Source organism: Cibotium barometz, chromosome 20 (assembly GCF_041138505.1).
Source record: "Cibotium barometz isolate CiBa-2024 chromosome 20, ASM4113850v1, whole genome shotgun sequence".
Lineage (NCBI taxonomy): Eukaryota > Viridiplantae > Streptophyta > Polypodiopsida > Cyatheales > Cibotiaceae > Cibotium > Cibotium barometz.
The window spans coordinates 26,412,570-26,430,065 of NC_141065.1; positions in this window are offsets into that span (position 1 = coordinate 26,412,570).

Here is a 17,496-nt window from a genome sequence, read left to right on the forward strand (position 1 = left end):
AGAAATGCAGTCCATGTAGGATGAGTATGACTCCATCCTCAAAAATATTACTTGGTATTTGGCAGATTTACCTTATGGTAAATAGGCTATTGGTACGAAGTGGGTTTTTAAGCTTAAGTGTTAAGGCTTGTTGCAAAGGGTTATGCTCAAGAGAAGGGCATAGATTATGATGATACCTTTGTACCCACGTCTCGTATGACTATAATCAGGTATATTATTGCATTAGCCACATCTCAAGGTTGAAACGTATAGTTGGAATGTACATCAATTGACTATCAAGACTACCTTTTTGAATGTTAATTGTATGAGGAGGTCTACATATTTCAACCATGTGGCTCTATCCAAAAGGGATAATAGTCTAAAGGAGTAGGTTAAGAAAAGCTTTATATAGCCTTAAGCAAGCTCCCAAAGCATGGTACAAGAAGATAAAGACATACTTGGTTCTAAAATGGTTTTTGCAACCAAGTATGTCTTAAACAAGCTCCCAAAGCATGGTATGAGAAGATAAAGACATACTTGGTTGTAAATGGTTTTTGCAACAGTCAACCGAGAGTACCATCTATGTAAAGAGGAGTACCATGTATGTAAAGACATACTTGGTTGTAAATGTTCTTTACAACACTCCAACCAAGAGTACCATCTATGTAAGCACGCTCCCAGAGCATGGTATGAGGAGATAAAGACATACTTGGTTGTAAATGGTTTTTGTAAAACAGTCCAACTGAGAGTACCATCTATGTAAAGACATACTTGGTTGGTAAATGTGGAGGTTGTGAGTTCAAATCTAGCAAGCAATTTCAATACCAGATACAAAAAAAAAACATTAGGGGAATTTTGGACTCAACTTTGGGCCCTCTAAGAAGTGCCAACTAAGCTTAGAGAGAGAGAGAATCCAAAAAGCCTAAAAAAAATAAGGTGAAATTGATTTTGGCATATTTTCTCTTGGCATTTTCTTGAGATATAGAAGATATATTTCTATTCTTAAATGTACATAAAAATGATAGAATATTGCCAGTTCTCGAAGTCTTCAATTTGTTCATGTACTATATATGTATTACATGAACAATGAATTGGTCAATTCTCCAAGTTTAATGGCTTATATCTCAAAATCTCTACGTACAAGCAAAAATAGAATATTTCTTGAAATTTGAACCAAGGATTGTCCAAAAATAGTTCGAGTTTCCTCCCTGCAAGAAATTTCACCTCGAATTTCGAAGGTTTTCGACTTTCCTCCTTGCAAGAAACTTTACGTCAAATTTCGAAGTTATTACATATCAAAGTTTGCAGGTATTGGTATCTTTAAAATCAAGGTTTTTCTTGTAAATTAGTTGGACTCTTTACTTCTTTTTACTATTTTGGCACCTTTCTCTTTCCATTCAGATTTTTCTACTAATCAAGAGCAAGGAGGAACACAGAGAGAATCAAGAGGATGGCTGAGGGATCAAGAGCAAGGAGGAATAGAGAGAAAAGAGACATTTACAACCTTCACATTAAGCTTGAACATGAATATGAACCTCTAAGAGAAATAAACCTAATACTTTGTGTACTGCTTCTAAAGAAATGTTGAGGTTGCAAGGGAAGAAAAACATAAACACACCTTCTGATTTTCGTCATTAACAAGTAAATCATTTGTCCATATATTGATTGTTGAGTTAGTGTCTTGGACCGTCGATGAGGACGCCCCTTCCCTTCCCATGTGTGAAATATTAAGTCTTTGCAGAATAGCCTTAAATTCCCCTTCAGTGGAAGGCTGGATTCATAGCTTTTTGCATCCTTGTACATCATGGATAATGTGTCGGCAGCAGAATGGAACTCATTGTCCTTGACATTTGAATCCAATAAGAGATACTTATCCAAATCTGGATTCACAAAATCTTCATCTTCCTCAAGATTCCGTGCAATGATGTCCAGACAGTAGTCTTCCCTTATGTCAAAGACAGCTTGAATATCTGTAACAAATATTCTTTGTCACCAATGGGAAATGTGGAGAGTAGTGGGGTTGGAATGTCCCCTGCTTCCTCTGCTCGCTGTAACCACTAAGGTGTCTTCTCTTCTGAGCGCATCAATATCCAACTGCTCACTTAAGTCCCTCTCCATAGCCAAGTTTATCTCCTCCGCAATCTCTTGAACTTCATCTTCTGCTCTTAGAGGTTCCTCTGGCTTCTCCTCAATTTTTCCATTTGCAACTTCTTCATCCTCAAGCAGCACATGCAAGTAGCAGATAAATCCATAGTGGTAAGCAACGAGACGACACTTGCGATTGTGAATGGGGAACTTACTATGTGTCTTCTTCTTATCATCTGGCACCTTTAAAACATCCTTGTTTAACTTTTGTCTCAGGGTTGTTGAAGGCACGATATCATTCATGTGCACATATTGGACGCCGTTAAACATGACTGTACCACTCAAAGTGGTCTGCTGAAATTGTTGCCCTTTCTCCTCAAGATACGAACGAGCAGAAACGATCATGTCTTCGATGGAGAAATTGAAATTAAACATGCGTGAGATTTCAGGATGGCGATGATGCTGTCAATCTTTATACAGGAAGTCGAACAACTTTTCATATGGGGTTTCTTGAAGGCCAGCATCAGACTCAACCTCAATCCCGAAAGGTTCCATCTACAAGCCAGGAAATATGTCAGGACGACGAAAGTTCTGTGTAAGATAATAAAGGATTAGCCAAGATCAGTATAATGCGATAAGCGTTGGAGAAATCTCACCGACATCTCTAGTCGCATTGTAGTAATTTAATGAAATATTAGTGAGAAAATGAAATTGCAAGGAAAAATGTGCCAAAATCACTATAATACGATACGTGTGGGAGAATTCCCAAGGAGCCCTCTCTTCACATTATAGTGATTTGATGCAATATTTCAAAGGCAATGACAATTGTAAGAAAAATCACTACAAGAACGACAGTAGGACAAGTCACTATAACGTGATATGGGTGGGAGAGTTCTCACCAACTCCCCTCTTCGCGCTCGAGTAATTTGATCAATTATTTGTAAGGAAAATATTAGTTTCTTAAAAATCTAAACGATGAACTCTTTGAAAAAGTAAAAAAAGAACGACAGTAAGACAAATTACTATAACACGATATGCTTGAGAGAAAGACCTACCAAGACCTCTTCTCGTGTTGTAGTGCTTTCAAGAAATTTATGCAAGCAAATTACTATTGTGGGCAAAATCACTACAACGCGATATGGGTACGTTAGTTCTCACCGAGATCCCTCTTCGCGTTAGTGATTTGATAAAATATTTGGCAGAAATAAATTAAATTCTTAAAAATCTAAAAGCTGCAATCTTTGATGGAATATTTATAAAACAATTATACAACTTCGGCCAAATTGAAACACGAAAATATTTGAAAACATACTGCAAAATTCACTAGGAGAGCGCAAGAAGCAACCAACAAAGTTGACTGTAGGAGAGTAAGAAGTAGGGTGAAGGTGAATGACTACGAGAAAAATTGCACGAGAGCAAGAAGCAACGAATAATGAATGTTGGTCATCTTTATCCATGGAAACTAACGGCCTGTACATGTGGCAGATATGCATGATGGCACACCACGTGCTCTGCGCACATATGATGACACGTGTTAAAAATTGATTGATCGTAATCATCATGAGTATGGCCCCACGTCCTCCTTGGCACGTGTGGACGTGCTCTTTGCACGTGTGTCGTGCTTGTCCTCAGTAAATGTGGTACTCGTCCTCGATAAATGTCAAGTGTCCTTGTCTTTCACGGGGCCGTTTCATTCTGCCTCCTTCAGCTATGTGTATTCCTCCACCGTGCCTCATCTACACCATCTCTGCGATTTATCAAGCAAGCGTCACTTCAACATTTTCCCTGCGTAATTCTTTGGTAAGTTATCAAGCAATCACTCCTGGTCTTAAATGTTATATTCAATCATATATATCATGTTTTACCTACGTTCATTAGATATTGGGTCAAACGAAAGGCAATGTCTGACAAGTCACCACGACGCGAAGAATGAATTACGATTTTTTCTGATGTAGCCATATCGTGTTATAGTGTTTTGGACATACTTTCTTGTCCTATACATTGTTCTATGTCGTGTATGTTATCTACTACTTATTTCCATGACCTACTTTGTGAAATGAAACACTCTGTGCAAGAAATCACTACAGCACGCTAAGGGTATGACGATTAGGTATGATGTGCCTCTATCGCGTTGTAGTGATTTGGACCTATTTTATCGTCATAGGTGTTGTTAGGTGTATTGTTCTTGTGTTATTTTGTCAAATGAAAGGGTCTCTTTGAGAAATCAATACAACGCGAGGAGTTGATGTAGATTTGTCTGAAGTACCCATATCGCGTTGTAGTGATTTGAAGCTAATTCGTTATCCAAGTTAACTTTTTCAGTAGTTTTTGTATTATTGTCCTATATATTTATTGAGAAGCTTATCATGTAACATTATGACTATTTTCAGATGGCGCGTATGAAGAAGACCGCCAGGCTCTCATCTACAGATGATCCTCAATTAGGTAGAGAAGCTAGTTCGGGAAAGAAAATGTCTGCACTGCGCTCAATGAGGAGACGCAGATACAACCAACATAGATCCGTCCTTCTTGAACTAAGGAAGGTGGAGAAACGTATGTATTGCGCGGTTCCAAAGTTGCCATTCCAGCATGTCCGGTCTACATGTGAGAATTTTGGCATTAATATGCGTTGGCACGCCTCTTCCCTAGGATATTTGCAAGAGGCTACAGAAGACTGGCTTGTCGAGTTTTTTCAGGATAGCTATATCCTTGCCGCACATGCACAGAGAATCACTGTGATGCCGAAAGACATGAACTCGTTTCGTTCGCTCAGGTTCAGATATGACCGTACGCTTGAGCCCGCCCTACTTTAGTAACAAGAGAATGAAGGGAATTTTGGAAATCCCGCCTTTGACGAAGAAAGTTAAGATCATAGAAGTGACAGAGGCTAGTCATTCACGTGACACAAGGCTCAACGTAAGGGTCAATGCACAAAGGATTGGCGACCAAGCCAGGATGCAGGAGCTCCAAGAATTGCGGTTAAAGAAATCGGCTATTCGGGAAATGCATAAGTCGAATGTGAGAGCTTTGAGTTATTTTGTCCCCTCATTTCACGTTAGACTTCCGGTGCGAGGCACCGCGCAATTTTTCCCTTTCGATGCGAAGGAGATTGATGTTTTATCCAATGTTTTAAGGGAGGTCAACGATAGAATTATCATAAGAGTTCTAAGGTTTGCTACGTCCTTTTCATCATCGTGATTGTAAAGTGGGTTGCTTGTCCAAAGTAACTAATATAATGTAGTTTTATTGTGCAGCTTGGTTATGTCAAATCTCCCATTCGATGTTCAAAATCGTGTATATATTGTAGATTCCCTTCTTTCCTCAGTTCTTACTGCACAACATACTTCATTGGTTGATGTATGTCCGTGGTTTAGTTTGATAAATTTCGATGTAGCTCAAATAATTCTAATGGCATATAATGAAGAGTGAGTGACATGCAATCTCATTTATAGTCTTAGTATTGTGACCTATATTTACTATATATTTTTTATGTTACTTCTGATACTCCTAATTGCATATTGTAGTTCACACTGGAGTTTGATCCTTTACGATATGGAATCCAAGACTTGTTACTTGGCCAAATCAGGTCAAGAATTCCATGGCACTGTGAGACAGTAAGTTCATACATTCAGTATTTATATATCGTAACGAGTTGGAGAGAGAGAGAGAGAGAGAGAGAGAGAGAGAGAGAGAGAGAGAGAGAGAGAGAGAGAAGGAGAAGTAGTTAGAGAACTTTCAGTATTGACAACAATATTGTTTCGTGCAGATCGATTAGAAAGCTAATAACTGCTCTGGAGGCCATAATCCACGACACACTACTAGAACACACAAGGATTGTGAGATGCAGAGTCTCGCAGCAACAACGGGATGGCCATAGTTGCGGTTGGAGGGTGTGCTACAACACAAAGTTGCTGCTACACTTAGTTCTCTCATTACCCGCAGAAAATGTACGCATGCTCCTTTTTTTGAATGATATCTTACTTTCCTTCCTCATTCTTTGACGGCACATGTCTATTTTTTTGGCTTTTTGTAGAATCCACGATTTATCAAAATACTCTGATGTGGATTTAGGGCTATTTAGGGAAGAGGCCATTGAGCATATTATTGTCAACATCCATAGTAGGCCGCCTAATATCCCTGTTGCGTTTGTGCCCCCTCCACCACGGCCGCAACCAAGACCACCACCATGGCAGTACCCCCGAACACAAGTCGACAGGTTTGTTGTCGAGCTTCCAGAATCTGATGAATCTGAAGACGTCAATTTGGAAGCTTCAACCTCGCAAAAACGACAGCAAGCTTTAGTTCCAGAAGAGCAGCCACCCCAAGAGCATCCGGAAGAGCAACTACCCCAAGAGCGTCCGGAAGAGCAACTAGCCCAAGAGCGTCCCGAAGAGCAACCAACCCAAGAGCATCCCGAAGAGCAAGCACCCCTCAATGACAAGCCTCACCGCCCCAACAACAAGAATCATCCCACACACAATAGCACGCTTCGTAAGAAAAAATGAGAACATGCTATCAATGTTTTAAACATCCAATAAGAAAATCTAGAATATTTATCCTAGTTTCTATTGCTCTAAGAAATACAAAATGTTGTCATGATTGATGTAACTATATGCTGTTAAAAATCCATTTGTCTCCATTTATCTCTATGTGATGGTCGTTTGCACCATGAAAACTTGCTTCCTTGTAATGTCTTTACATTGAATGGTCCTTTCTTTTCGCCTTGGTACCTTTAATTCACCAAAACACACAACATAATTCCATTAAATATAAAACAAAGAGTTTTATTCTACCAGGAAAGGCTATGTTTTAGCAAGGCATTGCCTATTGGCCCTAGTTTTCTATTGGCCATGGCTAGCCTTGTATTGGTCAAAGCTAGAAGCCTTGCCTTTTCTACAAACGGAAGACATAAAAAGAAGGTAACAAAGAAGCATAATTGGGGACCCAAAACTATCAAATGGTCAGAAAAAAAGGGGTTCTCTCAAAGCACCTCTACCTCAAGTTGTCAATTTTATACAATGTTTTTCAATGACATGCACACTGGCCTTAGCCACATAGAATATTCATTGAGATGCCCTCCAAAATTGCCATAGCCATGGCCCTAGCAACAACCAACATGGCCTCTGCAATGGCCATAAACATGGCTTTAGCATAGCAAAAGCCTGGCCTTATCAAAATAAAAAGACCAGCCTGTAGCCCACGTTGGTGCGTGCTACACGGGCCTACTAAACTCTCATTTCTTTAAAGCAACATCCCACTACAGCCATCTCGAGAGCACTACAGATGATGGGTGATGGGTTTATAATGGCAAACCCCTCTACTGCCTCTAGAAAAAGTTTGATAAAAGAGTCATCTTTCAATGTGTGAAAAATGCTGATGGCATTCCACATGGTTGCGCTAGTTAGTGCAGCAATGGAGGTCAATTCCAAGATGTCCATGAAGAACATTTCTCCATGTATCCTGCACCAACACGGGCTACTTGGGCTAATAATGTGTCACGGGCTACTTGGGCTAATAATGTATCCTGCACCAACACGAGCTACTTGGGCTAATAATGTGTCACAAGCCAATGATATGATGGTGGTCATGGCACAATCAACAATGAGTCCATGACTCTTTTATATGGATCCGTTGGTTGATCTTGCTGATCTTCAACGGAGATTCCATTTTGATATGTGAATATATTGCCGGTTACTACCTATGAGCTAGGAACTATCGAAAAGGCCCCTGTGTGGAACACGTGGTGAGCTTTTTGGTTGCCAATGATGCCATAGGTACACCGATGAAGGAATGATTGGGAAAAAGGATTTAACTGGAGATTTTGAGGATTATGATCAGTTATAGAACGGTTTCATTATACAATTTTGGCCCACCATTTTGATGTGCCTATTAGACACATATATGTGCATGCATGTAATGGAGATTCAATCTCAAACTTATATGTGCATTCATGTAATGGAGATTCAATCGCAAACTTATGGAGTAGATTATCAAACGTTGGCCACCTCAAAGTTTGCAGACCAATAAATATGCAAATTCAACGATGTCCATCAAGAACATTTCTCTATGTAGCCCGTACGGCGCGGGCTACTTGGGCCTCATGAAATTCAGTAATTGAAACATAAAATTTACAACATATGGGCCTAATAAATGTTCTCGTGCCCGGGCTACATGGGCAGCGAAAGGGATTCAAATGCATGCCCTCTTTGTAGCGCGCGCCGACGGCGCAGGCTACACAGACTTAATGAAATTTAGAATTTACAGTAAAATTAACCCTAAACCAACAACAAAGAAACCAAAAAAAACCAATGAATTCTTTCAAATTTTCATTTTTAAATGCTAATTTTGTGAAAAGAAATTGTGCTAACCTACTCCTTCTGGGCGGCATGGAGAGCTTGAAGTTAAGAGCAAGAGCAAGAGATGGAGAGATGGGGAGCTAGGGTTTGTGATGAAGAGAAAAATTACAAGTGTTCAAACCAATGGCAAGAGAAGGGCGGACAACCTAAAAAAGGACCGGGCGTCCACTAAAATTATAATAAGTAAAAAAACTCTATTCTCTCTCTCTATTTCCGTATCTCTCCTTCTCTACCTGCTGTGAGCATTTAAAATTTGTCATGTGAGCATCTTAATTTTTGTTGTGAGATATGTTACAAATTTCATAAAATTAAATTATTTCGTGGTTTTTGTTATGAGAGAAGCTTTTTAAATTTCTATTATTTATTTTTTATATCAACACGACCATCACTGTAAGTATAAATTAAGCCATCATGATGATTAAAAGGCCATCACTTAAAGTATAAATTGGTTCGTCATCGTAATGATTCAAAGGCCATCACTCTAAGAATTAAATTGGGCCGTCATGGTGATTTTAAAAAATAGTACTCAAATTCCATCACTCAAATAATAAATTGGATCATCTAATAAAAAATTTGGGCGGTACGAGATCTGTTTTCTTGAATACATCCTCAATTATACTTGTCTTTTGAAATACTGTGTGTTGTTCATTCAGGGATTTCTTTTGACTGTGTTTATATCCTCAATATCTCCTTGTTGTTGTGGCATTGTGGCATTCAGGAGTTGAACGATTCAATGTTGAGATCTTTTTAATGCTTTTACTTTTCTGTCTATGTCTATATCAAACGATAAGCAATGCCTCGCTATGTCACCATATATGGGCCTACCAGAGGAACAAAACTTGTCCTTTGCCCGGATCATCGATATTGTGAGGTGTCCATTTCAGACCTACAAGAGCATTTTGAACTGAGAGATGTTCATACATTCTCAATGCATCAATTAATACTAGGTGGCGAGAAAGTAAAGATGGAGGTGCAAACTCTAAGTCCTCAGAAGAAGGATATGTTCTTGATGCAGATATGTATTCTTTTTACAAACTCCACCTTGCTCATTGTCGTGATGTCTTGCCTATCATGGTGGAGGATATGGAAGAACAAAAACCAATGAGAAATGAGGAGAAGAGAAAAATTACAAGTGTATTTGACATGACTGCATTTGCTAATGTTCAAGACAAACGGGCAGTGCAAGAGCTCCCATCTACATATGATGGTTACATTGCATTTGAGCTTCCACCATGCTTGGGGGACTCCTCAATGGTGGGGATGGAACACAGAAATGATGATCATGTTTGGGCAGATTATGTAACATGTAGCTCTAACTACTTTCCAGATATTGTGCACTTGAGTAGATACACTGGTCATTTACGGTGCTACAATTTGGATTGCCACACTGGTTAGGTAAGGCAAGAAAGGTGCCCCCCGATGGGGGAGGTGATGGATGAATTCGGATCTTTGGTGTGTTCCTATTGTCGGCTACCATACAGTTATGTATTACTACATCCCTAATTGTCATGATGTTCTGTTGTGAATGAAACACACTGGTTAGGTAAGGCAAGAAAGGTGCCCCCGCCGGTGGGGGAGGTGATGGATGAATTCGGATCTTTGGTGTGTTCCTATTGTCGGCTACCATACAGTTATGTATTACTACATCCCTAGAGATCATGTGAATTGCAACAAATGTGCTATTCACTTGGGTCACCATGATCATCCATTTACATATGGTTCATCAAGAGTGCAGAAAAGGCTTGTTGAAGAGAAGGTAATGTCCCATGCAAGAGCCTCTCCTTATGCCACACTGAAGCAAGTAGAGATTTATGTGGCCCAAGACATGATATTGGACTTGTTGCTTAAAGAATCACAGAATGCATGTAGTGAGTTCAGTGACGTGGAGATGATTGAACTGTTAAAAGTGGTTACTCCGTTTTATAACAAGAAAAGAATCCAAAGATGTTTGGAAGAGGCCAAAAAGCCTCGAATTATGGGGCCAAGGGATTGGAGGCAATTCTAGATCTCAAGAACAGAATCAGTTACCCATACATTCACAGCATTCTTTTCCCAGGTCAACTGGATACAAAGCTTCAATCTCATGTTTTCAAGATGTCAACACTCAAATCGGGAAGTGACTTGGATTTGGTGAATAGGATGAGACCAGGAGGAAATTTGTAGGAAATGTGGGTACACTTTGACCATGTCCATAGAGTACAAGGCTGGTCCACAATGGGTGCCCATGTCTATGACCCATACCTTCGTGAATTGTTAACAATTGCTAATTGTGAGTTCAAAGTTGAGGATAGATATGCCCAGATAGAGTTTTGGAAGATGTTAAATGCTACTGTGAAGAAGTGTGGATATGAAGTCCCTCAATTCAGAGGATTTATGGTGGCAGATGAGACGAGTGCAAATTGGATTGTAGTATGTAAAGTATACTTCAGAGGAAAAGAAATGCCTGACAAAGAGCAATCATGTTCATTTCATTGGGATCAGAGTATGATACAACACACAAAAAAATGTATTGGGTCATCTTCTCATGAAGAACACAAGGTGCTTTGTAGAAAATGAAAAAATGCAACCACAGAGATAACTGCAAAAAATTGAAAACAAGAGTTGCAACAATGGTGGAGAAAGGGACACGCCTTTAAGAGTGAGTTGCCATCCTTAGAGACATGGATTGCATGGTGGAAAGTGTGTGCGTTCCATTGGAGTGCCTAGTTTTTGAAGCAAGAAGATGACGGGCCTTTTGTCCCTACCACTAATTTGGTAGAGAGAAAACACTCTAGTATGAGAGAGCGGCTGTTGGGTATAGGAAGCACTTGACATTATTTGAGGCCACACCTGTTGACCTCTCTATGGTGGTCCTTCAAAGTGCATATTGCAATGCCCATCTCACTGGTGGATACACGAGAACATGCTCAGGATTAGAAGAAACCATGGAATGTTTTTACTCTAAGAAGGGTGGTGTCTCCTCTAGTAAGAAATTGGCAGACCTGACACGCTCAACCATGGAGGAGGCAGGTTTTAATAGTCCAGAAATGCAGCATGTTCATCGTGAATAGAGAAGTGTTTGACGAAAGCAAAATATATGGGCCAGCCCAAGTGCTACACACGAAAATGATAGTCACAGACCAAAATATGTGACAGTGACTATGAATCAAAGGAAGGCAACACTGAGCATGCCTACATAGGACTCTCAATTAGTGGCCAGAGAAAGAAATTGAATCGGAGCTTCTAGGCCATTCGCCGAGAACTGAGCCGCGGAACAAAGTTCAATGTTTTGGGTTTTTGAAAGAGATTGATGGGAGATGTGGTGCTTTAATTAACCCAGGAGTGGGTCCGACCATGTGGATGTGCCAGCCCCTTGTTTTTGGGGATGTCGCACTTACCCTGGTGGTATTAGAGAGGGTTTTGTTTGGTTCTGTAGTTCTAGTAGCACACACTCTTGGAAAGTAGATACTATAAATGTTATTGGGCCACCAGGGCCTGCTTATGGGGTTTGGCCTATGGGGCATAGGGAACTAACCTAAGTATTGATGAAATAGCAAGTTTGCAGATTGCAGGATTTATATTAGAGGCAAGTCCAGTTGTACCAATGGCTCTGACAGCTAGGGGGGCCACTACTATCGCACCAAGAGTCCTGAGCTCTATTCGAGCAAAGTATAGGGATGGCAAGATGGTGTGCTGGAGAAGCAAGCTAACTAAAGAGTTCTATAAGAACATTGAGAAAGGTCGGTCAACTATAGCTGAGATCCTAAGGGAGGTGATTATCCTTTGTAATTAGACACACATTTTCTGTGTCAGCACAGAGGTTTCAAAGGCAAACGGTGTGAATTACTCAGTCACAATTTTTGAATTCCCAAGATGTTCATGTGCAGACGTCTAGAAGAAAGGGGCTAAGCACTTGGTTTACTTGCCTTGCAAGCACCTCTATTATGTATTCTTACAAGTGCTGAACGTGGATGCTACTATTCATGATTTCATGCATCAACAAGCAGTCACAAAAGTTGAATTGTTTCAGGCTTTATCAAGGCGTCGGTATCCCACAGCTAATGAAATTGTCTAGCTACTTCCCCGTCAATGCTATAGGCCTTTAACTTTTTGGTAGGAGCATCTTTGTGATAATTTTGGTCCTCTCAGTTCTGCCTGTGTGGCAAACATAAGCAGAAATGAAACTACCTATCAGGGCATCGGTATCCCACAACTACTAAAACTGCCTAACTACTTCCCCATCAATGCTACATGCCTTTAACTTTTTGGTAGGAGCAGCTCTATGATAACTTTGGTCCTCTCAGTTCTGCCTATGTGGCAAACATCTTTTGATATTTTCATGTAGCTAGTTCAAATATTTTGGTGGGGTTTTGATATTATTGTGGATCGATGTAGCTACTTCGGATAATGTGGTGTCTATAGTTGTCGTTAGATAACTTGTACTTCTATTTTTAATAGTCTACTTATATTGCGAGATGAATAGTGTTAAGTTGATCAAGATTTTTGCAATTGCTCGGTTTTAGTCTCTCGCTCATGAAATGGTTACCCCCATACAGCAGTTATGATAAAGGACTTCTCACTGTTGTCGATGCACTTCGTTTGTGGAAATATTATTTAAGTTTCTCATTAAAAAAGATCAATAAAGTATACAACATCTACTTTTCGAGCCTTTGATATTTGATCATCACATTAAATGGACATCATTTATTCAAAGTTTTCACCCTCTTGTTCAATATCAACGAGGAAAGAAAATGTTATAGCTGATCATATAGTGTGTGGTTGATAAAAGTTACACTTTGGATGCTTGGGGTCACTTGTACATATATATTTATATGAGTGGGTGGTTAAACAAAGTATGGCATGCTAGGGTTTTATCTATCTTTAGAAGATCTCTCATCTTCTTCATCATCTTAGGATGTTTTTCTAGGTTTAGGGTTTTGTCCTCACTTAGGTCCTTACAAAAGTGTTAAGGACTAATCAAGGAGGTGATTACATCTTAAATGCCTTCTTCATATTTAGGATGTTTTTCTAGGTTTAGGGTTTTCTCCTCACTTGGGTCCTTACAAAAGTCTTAAGGCTTAATCAAGGAGGTGATTACATCTTAAATTCCTTCTATGAGTTTGTAGAAAACATGGCATTCATAGACAAGAGACATGCGCACTCAATAAAATGGGGTGGTAGAAACAAAATTTGAGTCTATGTAACAAACGAAGCAAGATGTATGCTAAATGAGAAAACATTATGGCATCAATATTAGGTAGACATGCCCACTCAAAAAAATGGGGTGGTAAAAAGAAAAATCACAATCTCGATAAAAATAAGCAAGATGTATGCTAAACACAAGAAGAAGTTTTCTCATCAATACTAGGTAGAAGAAATCAAAATTGCTTATTACCTCATGAACAAAGATGCTTGCACAAGCCATTCATGATAAGACATCTTATGAAGCTTTGCATGGAAGGAAGTCTATTACTTTACATTTGAGGATATTTGGATGCTTAGTTTATATATACAAAGCAATTGATGATAGATTAAAGCTTGATGTAAAGACAAGGAAGGTTCTCATGGTCGGAGACTTGGAGCAAAGCAAGGCTTATGGGTTATATGACTCTATCCATAAACATTTTATGGTTAGTAGAGATGTAGTGTTTGACAAATAAGGCTTATGGGTTGTATGACCCTTTCCATAAACATTTCATGGTTAGAGATGTAGTGTTTGATAAATAAGTTATTTGGAATATCTGAGTCCCAACCTACACATGTCCAAATCAGGGCACTTCCCATGATTCTTTGGTCAAAATCAATGATCATTTCATCCTAGAAGATTTGAAATATTAACCCGCCTACCTACTAGGTTGACATGTTAGAGTTAGTATGCATGAAATAACAACATGAGGAAATTAACTATGCATTGATAACTAGTATGTTGTAGGTACATGAGCGATATTTTATGATGATGCATGTAGTACTCGTGTTGCCAGCAAGCAATCATGAATGATGGGATGGCATCTCTACAAAGAGAAGGAACATTGTTAACTACTTTCCTAGTTAACAAGAAACCAATATGTTGAGAAGAAATGGAACAATTAACGTCCTTTGCCAATGGAGAAGAAAGATACCAGTGGTTTTACGAGAAAAAAAAATGGAACAATTTAAGTCCTCTGCCAATTAACAAGAAGTTAAGATACAAGTGGTTTTACGAAAAAAATGGAACAATTTAAGTCCTCTACCAATTAACAAGAAATAGTATAGTGGTTTTACAAATTCAAAGAGTAGGAAATGCATTTTTCTCAGCCAATGTTGCCATCTCTTTGCTTCCTAATAAGGAACAACCTACTATCTCTTTATTATTTACAAAAGCTATGTACAAAGCCTTATTTATAAAAGCTGAGTACAAAGAATTATTTGCAGCAGCAAAAGCTGAGTACAAAGACTTATTTATAAAAGCTAAGTACAAAGAATTATTCATAAAAGCAGAGTACAAAGACTTATTTGCAAAAGCTGAGTACAAAGAAAAAAAACATTGACACAAAGGAACCTTTTATATATTAAAAACATCTTGGCCTTAAATTGAGGAGCTATATGCTTTAGATATGTATGCTTTGAAATGCTGATGCATAGCACTATGCATAGACTTTCATAAAAATGATTAAGCACAATAAGTGCAAACCCTTTCCTCATCTTTGAAAAACAAAGGATGTCTCTTGGCCTTCAATCGAGGAGCTATATGCTTTAGATATGTATGCTTTAAAGCTCTAATGCATAGCACTATGCATAGACTTTCATAAAAATGATTAAGCACAATAAGTGCAAACCCTTCCCTCATCTTTGAAAATGTCTCTTGGCCTTTAATCAAGGAGCTATATGCTTTAGATATCTATGCTTTAAAGCTCTAATTCATAGCACTATCATAGACTTTCATAAAACCCTTCCCTTATCTTTGAAGCATCATGATGTTGGGGATTATCTTTGGTTGTTTGAAGGGGAATACTGAGGATGCAAATTTCAACCCTAGCCGATCTTGATGCTTGGTATTATGTTTGGATGTGTATTAGGTTCATGATCATCAAATCACATGTCTAATCACATGGTTAGATCAGATAGTAAACATGGTTTGTATTTTGATTATAAACTGTGTATTACAACCATATCCTCATCATAGATACATTTATCTTATATCGAATCATTGGATCTGAATGAGATGAAAAGATGAGATGTACATCATAATGTGTTCTACATTCTCATCATTGGATTTTATGGTATCAAGTCTAGATATCTAGATATATTCATTTCTACCTATTAAGACATATTTCTAGGTTTCCATGCATGGTAGTCTTCTCATATGCCTACTCTAGACAATCTTCACCTCTTATATATTCATTCCTACCTTTTAAGACATATTTCTAGGTTTCCATACATGATGATCTTCACCTCTCATATATGCATTCCCACCCGTTACAACATTCTAGGTTTCCATGCATGACAATCTTCACCTCTTATATATGCATTCCTACCTTTTTAGACATATTTCTAGGTTTTGATGCATGATAATCTTCACCTCTCATTTGCTTACTCTAGACAATTCCACCATTTGACGTGTGATCATCTTCACGTCTCATATGCTTACTCTAGACAATTCCACCATTTGATGTAGATGGTGTCTTCAAGACAATTGTGAAAAGCTAGTGGAGAAAATTTTGATCACTAGGATCTTCCTTATTCATGAAATGGCATGATTTCCAAGAGTCTAAATTGTAAGAAATTAGAGAGCAATTATAAGCACAATGATCGTGTAAAATAATTTAAGAGAGAATAGATTATTGAAGTTTTGGGTTGATTAAATTCCTTTAGGCTTGGGATTTTACCATTTTATGTTGTATAAATTTCTTATAACATTGCAAACATTATGCTTCATAATATGTAATCTCCAACTTTCCTGAGCTTAATCTATGATTTGAAATTATTTTTTAGTACACTATACTCCCTTGGACATGCCCTTGGATCAAGAGCTAGCCTAACATCTAGATGATGATGGTCCACGATGGTACAAGAAACTTCAGTTTCGATGATTCTTTGTGATTGGTCGGGTTATGGAAGTGTCTAGCCTCAAGCTCCAGAGTGCTACAGATAGAGCTATGGCTGGGCATTACAAGTCCAAACACAGAGGGCTAAAAAGTAGGTAAACAAAAATTAAAAAAACTACTAGTCAACATAAGAAGGAGAGCTTGTTGGCTTAGGATTGCAAAAATCTTGAATGATAGCACTAGAGAGAGAGAGAGAGAGAGAGAGAGAGAGAGAGAGAGAGAGAGAGAGAGAGAGAGAGAGAGAGAGAGAGAGGCTTAGTTGGAATGTGTTTACCAATCAAGTTTTGAAACAAGATATGTGGTCATGGCTACACCCGCATGAGAGATGATTTATGTATGCCTCTCAACAGTACATGGGTACAAGAGCTCGCTTGGATCGAATGTATATTTGCTAGCATGATTTGTTTCTGCCAGAGATATTGTCCATGGAAGTGGAATATAATCATATTTTGTCAGATCATTTCTCTTTGGTATTAGAGATGTATAGCCATTCTATGGATGCTTATAGGCCATCATTGGGAAAGGCTCCTCTTAAGGTTAACTAGAATTTCTTGGAGCATACTGTTTTCCATCAGTTTATGTTGTAGGTGTTACAAAACTTCCAAGGCCATGTAATCTCTGTTGGGGTGTCAGCTTGGAAGTGTTGTATATGCAATATTCAAAAGCTTGCTTGCCCACAGTATGGGATTCATAATGCATCATATTTTAGGGAGAAGTTACGAAACCTAGAATCGTTGTTGGTTGATTTGAAACAGGTGGTTCAAGAGGACGGTTCTTGCCCTGACATTGAGATAGCTATTAATTGGTTGTCCCATCAGGTTTGCAACATTGAGAATCAATATGTGAGATATAAGCTTATGGCTCAAATGGATGTTCCATCCCAAGTTAATCTACGCCAATGGAGACCAATCACATTGATGGGGGCCATGTATAGATATTTACAAAGGTCTTGGCCAATAGGTTACAACGATTTCTTCCTACTTTGATTCATCCAAGGCAATATGGATTTATTA